At 43.1% G+C, this 6,000-nt stretch overlaps 1 protein-coding gene across 3 annotated transcripts in view; it reads right to left on the bottom strand.

The window, feature by feature from the left end:
- Positions 1–5,782, bottom strand: part of ARMC3 (armadillo repeat containing 3) — a 79,882-nt gene extending 74,100 nt beyond the window's left edge. For all 3 annotated transcript variants that reach the window (XM_060248374.1, XM_060248373.1, XM_060248376.1), the window contains exon 1: positions 5,663–5,782. The gene's annotated coding sequence lies outside the window, so the exon portion shown is untranslated. The remainder of the gene's footprint in view (positions 1–5,662) is intronic.
- Positions 5,783–6,000: the final 218 nt, after the last annotated feature.

Genomic DNA, 6,000 nt, shown 5'->3' on the forward strand with positions numbered 1-6,000 from the left:
CCACCCAGAAAGTTTCTTGGCACAAATGGGAATTCTAATCTGGGTCTTCTAGATACTAGTTTAATACTCTGGTCTTTACCACTACACCACACTGATTCTCAGACCACCACATTCATTTTCCACAAATTTTACAACAAAGATCTTACCATATATGGAATAGAAATACCAGCTGTTCAAGATGGATTATATTGCAAATTTATGATGGTTGCAGGATCATACCAGAAAATATCAGAAGAAAATTAGTTGGAGTTTCATAGACTACAGCAAAGCTTTCAACTGTGTGTTTCATGAAAAATTCATGGATAGTTTTAAAAGAACTGGGATGCCACAACATCTGATTGTTTTGATGCACAACCTTATTATCATTACTGGACCGTATATCCTCTCTGACATACAGAGCCACCCCACCTCCAACCCTTCCCTCCCTATCCTTCCGATATAACTTATAACTTAGGGTTTCCACAAGTCAGAAGAGACCTGATGGTATATAACACACAAACAGCACGTCTTCATATAATACATTTCTATTTTTAATATAACTTCAGATCATCAAAGCAAATTATTATTCAATTTTTTTCCATTTGCTTCAAAACTTGGCTCATGGGGAATCCTGGCTGGCATTAAAATGGTTAAGGATGGTGACATCATAGGCGATAACACTGCTTAAGGCGACAGCAGGAAATTCATATCAGAGAGTTAAAGGGCTGGGGAGAAAAAGCTTGTAGTCCATGTTTAATCACAGTAAATTGCAAGCATATGAATTCAGTGACCTATAGTGTTATAGTTGCCCAGGTCAATTCAGTCCAGTTTTCACCAAATGAGAAAACAGACCACAAGATCAACTCTCAGCTGAGAACTCTGGACAGCAAACCCTGGATATATTGTCAAATTACTCTGGAAAGGAAACATATTTTCCTGTGTTTTGTACAAGTCTCAGTGTATTCATTTGTGTAATTAAAAGAGACAAATAACAAAACATGATAAAAGTCTATTCCATCTGTGCAGTCAGAGGGTTCTTTAGGCAGAAACCAGACTTCTACAAGAAGCTACCCTTGCAATTCCTTGGAGGGAATGCAAGCTGTGACAAACAATCTGAATGGAAAAAGCTTCTGAAAATTATGCGTGAGATTTCAAAGGGCTTGCTGAGATGCACAGTAAAATCCTTCCTCCCAAGAGGGGCAGAATGTAGGAAAAACCTTTCTAATACGAACCTAAAAGAAATGGGACATGGCAGCTCCTCTGTCAGTTCTTTTAAATGAACAGCAGGGCATTTTTATCAAGAAAATTAGGAGGACTTGCCTCAAAAGCTAACCATATCAAAAAGGTTATAAATTAAAGTGCTTTTTGAGAAAGTGTCAGTATAATTAGATTAAGTTCTATTTTTCATTTATAACCTAAAAATGCTGTGTGCTTGGAATGTGTACATTAGTTCATGTTTGCTGTATAATAAGCAGATGACACCTAATTAAGCTGAGGCTGAAAATGTTGATTTAATGCTCTTAAATAAATTAGCACAACCAGCTACATTTACCAATCACATTTTATCCCACCCTTTTTCTCCTCACATCAACCCTGCATGGTTGACTGGCTTGACTGATTGGCCCTAGGTCACCCAGTGAGCTTCATAATTTAGTGGGGAATTTGAACCTGGGTCTCTCCAGTATGACACTCTAACAATACCACTACATCTCAACGACTGTTTTCACTCATTCCCACTACATGGAAGGTGTGCCAATTCAGTATTGTAAAATAGTGATCCCCATCTTTCTTCCTTCTTTAGATACCTCTTTTCAGATACAACTGCAGCCTTCGGTCCCTAAAGATGACATCATGAAATCCTAGCCATGATGACCTCCACTGATTTGTTAGGAACTTGAAAGATGTATATTCCAGAAAGACATTTTTTAAGCCCTAAAATCCTCCCACACAAGTCAGTATCTTCCCTGCTTCTTTTCCACGTAGTATGTGCTAAGTTGCTTAAACCAAGGCTCATTATGCTGCTGTAGGAGAGACAATCCCTGAGAGACACAACCCTTAGCCATCCCTAGCTGTGATGCTGGCAAGAAGAATATTAACTTTGGGATCTAAACAAGGAAATTTACTGATGTGAATAGAGAGCAAAGCAACAAGAGCACAGATTGTTCAGCTGTGACACAGTGAGTCCTCTGGAGTCAAGGGGTGGGGAGGAAGCACTTGCCAAAGAATGAACAAAATTAAACTTGGCCAGCCAAAGTTCATTCTTATCTAGGGATAGGCAGATTAAACCACAAAGAAAAGGAATCAGGATCATATAAAATACAAAGATACGGGAAGTGGATAGCTGCACCCCAGTACAACATCCTGAGTTCTCTGAAGGACAATGAGAAACAAACATGAAAAGTTACCTGGACCAATGGCATGATTTTGCCCCTATACAACAGGGACTAAAAAAGCTTTACAAGTAAGAACTACAGCACTGCAACTTACTCAGTATTAAAGCAGATGTTTCTTCTGCTGAGTTCTTTCTGACCATTTGCCTTGTTATGTTTGACCTTGGCAATCTCAGCCTCACACCTGTTCTTGCATACCCAACATCCTATGCACATTTACCCATCTGGACTGGTTGAGCAAGTCTTAGGCCAGTCATAGCCTATCCTTGTTGTAAGAATGAAATGGGGATGAGAGAACCCTGTATGCCATCCAGAGTGCATTGGAAGACGGGTGGAATAAAATGTACAAGTGAACATCCTACCTGATCCAGTGCTTAACAAAGGGTCCATTGAGAAGCACTTGAACATTAACAAAGGGAAGGGGGCATTGTCAGCTTGGTACTGCGGCTGACCAGATGATCCCTGTGTCCAGGGTCATGAGTGCTACAAAACAGAACCCCCCTACAGATGTTTCATTAAACCAAACTGGGACCCTGCCAGCTGTGCTACTGGGATCATGATACATGTGGTCACTGTCATGTGAAATGGGCAATACGCAGATCTCCCATATGGGTATAGCTTCCTTTTACATAAGCCAAACAGCTACAATATTTTCTGAGCAGCTACTGAATTGCAGTGAATATCTGTCATGTCATAGATGGCCCAGAGATGCAAGTCTGACAGATGTGCATGGGGTATCAGAATTGGACAGTTAAGATTATGGTGGGCAGGAATCTCCAAGCTATAGTATTTTTGATACACTCTTCTAATTACAACCCCTATTTTTTTTAAAGAAATCTGTTCTATGTTAAGTTTTCCTTTTTCTTAAAGCACCTTTTGCCAGAGTTGCAAGAAGCAATTTGGAATGGTACTGAAAAAGAGATCAATCATGCTGAGTCTAGAAGGAGAGAAGTGAGCGGGTATTAGCAGTGGCAAAGGCAGAAGAGCCTGAAACAGCAGCCCTGTGCAGAGTGCTGAAAAACAGAATTCAAAGGGACTGGGCAAGAGCCACCAGAAAAGGAATAGCTGATTTAATTACAATGGACTTCTATGCTGAGTGCTTAGGAATGGCCACAACACATAAACATGCTTTCTCAATCTCCCTGCACCCCCTTCCCCCCAAAATAACCTTAAATGGTAACAGTCCTTTAGAAGCTATTTCCAGAGTGCTTTATTGTGAAACCCATTCTGATAAGGAACAGTAGTTCCCCATCCTACCAACATTTCCCACCATTCATTCTCCTATGCTATCATTCCATTTCAATAAGAAAGGAAACATTACCCAGCATTATTCTTCATCCCTTCCATAAAGCACACAGAAATGCATTTTTGCTTTTCTGATAATGTTAACAATGCTCCTTTTGCTCCTCCAAATTAATTATTGTAGCACAGCTTTCCTTGCTTCATCTCAGACCACTGCTACAAATTCAGGCTGATACAGAAGGCTTGGCACAGAAAGATTCCTCAAGTCTGAACATTCTTAGGACAACCTACCTAACATTCGGAGGTATACGTAGGACGAAACTTTTATTACACCTCAGTAGCAAGCTTGTATTTACATCGTGTTCTAGCTCATATATGTGGGGAAAGCAACTTGGGAACTGAAGGTTAGAAGCATATTTGTGCATAGTAAGAAAACTGGAAAACTACAGGTCCCTGTGCATACTTTTAGAAAATTAGCTGTATTGATCAGTTCAGGTGGTGGTGATGGGGAACCCAGCCAAAAGCATCTCCAGTGGTAGCAAACTGGGGGAAGATTCAGCTCCAGTCATCTGAGTTTTATTTTCAAATTAATTAAAGGTTTCCATCTCCCACACTTTGCATGTGCAAACACATGAAGAACAAGCTAGCATAGTTATGTCTAGTTTGACTCTTACTTCTGAGTAAACATGCTGATAACTGCAGTACAGTGATATATACAGTGCAGTACCTACACTATTCTAAAGCAGAACAGCACAAGGATAAAGTTAAATTGTAAAGGAAAGAAAGCTGGGAGAAGAGTTTATGCTGCAGGTTTACTGGGGATGGGGAAGGAGGATATGCATTTGGAAACAGCCATCTAGGAATATAAGGATACCATACTGAACATTTTAATCTGAAGGTGACAGGTCTGACTCGTACACTTGTGTTCAGATTGTACTAGGGCCGTAACTATGGGGGGCATGTCCCTCCCAAATCTGCCAGACACACCCTCTCCTAGTCCCCCAGTCCTGTTGTTTGATGATGATACTGAATTTATATCCCGCCCTCCACTCCAAAGAGTCTCAGAGCAGCTCACAATCTCCTTTATCTTCCTCCCCCACAACAGACACCCTGTGAGGTGGGTGGGGCTGAGAGGGCTCTCACAGCAGCTGCCCTTTCAAGGACAACCTCTGCCAGAGCTATGGCTGACCCAAGGCCATGCTAGCAGGTGCAAGTGGAGGAGTGGGGAATCAAACCCGGTTCTCCCAGATAAGAGTCCACACACTTAACCACTACATCAAACTGGCTCTCTTGGAGGCGACCCCTCCAGGGAAAAAGAACCTAGATAAGGGCCAGGATCGTACACTTGTGTCCTACCATACTGCTATGAACTACCACTCCTGCAGCAAAACTATTAATATTATATTTTGCTTTGTAATAAATGTAGCTAACTTGCACCACTACATTTGCCCACATTAATTCATTCGCCTTTCCTCCTCTTTTGATTTCTCATTGTCTGTTTTAGACTGTAAGCTCTTAGGCGGCAGAAACCTATTTCTACCCATGAAACTGTGAAAGCATCCTGGAAGACGCTGAATAAATAATGGACGACTAACACTTCCAAAAGTGAAGCGAGAATAAATGCTCCGCTCTCACACAGTTCTCTGGCACCCAGCATCATAAGAGTGCACAGATCGTCTCCAACCACAGCAGCCAAGAGTGGACTGGCTATTTATCTTAAGGGGAGAGAAATCAGCGTGGGATGCTGCCCTGAGCGCTCTTTTCCCCCCGGGTCTGGCACCGTGGGGCTGGCGAGGAACATGGGCATAGAGACACCTGAGTTCACTTTGACGACTTGGGCCCGGTGCCGCCGGCAAGTATCAGTGCCCGGCTTCCCCTTGTGCTGGCCCAGCCCCGGCGCCTGCTTTCTCTCCAGCCCTTAGAGGAACGAGGAGGCAGGGCCCCTCTTTCCAGGTCCGTTTTGGCCTCCCAGTCCGCCACAGAGGAACAGTCTTCTTCCCACCCACCAGGAAAGTTTTTCAGACCTGCGCGCCTCACAAAACTTCACTCACGCGGAGGGATCTGTTTACACGTGTAGTCGCGTTTTGAAGACCTCCCAGAGTCTCTCCCGGCGCTACGTCTAGGCTTTGCCGGTTGCTAGGTGACGCCACCGAAGGCAAAGCCCAAGGGCGCATGCGTCAAGAAAGCTTCCTGAGTCTGGCGCGCTGGAGCCGAGGCTTCTTCAGTCATGCGCGGCTGCTCTCGGTTCTTGGGGTGTTTAAAGCCCTGTGTGAGGCAGCCGCTTTTTGTAGTTGTTTAACCGTCCTCTCTTTCCTTGGAAACCTACTTCGTTACCTCCTGCCTACGCTGCAGCAGTATAGGGGAGCCGTAAATCAGAAATATGATCCAA

This window comes from Heteronotia binoei, chromosome 10, assembly GCF_032191835.1.
Source record: "Heteronotia binoei isolate CCM8104 ecotype False Entrance Well chromosome 10, APGP_CSIRO_Hbin_v1, whole genome shotgun sequence".
In the NCBI taxonomy this organism is placed as follows: domain Eukaryota; kingdom Metazoa; phylum Chordata; class Lepidosauria; order Squamata; family Gekkonidae; genus Heteronotia; species Heteronotia binoei.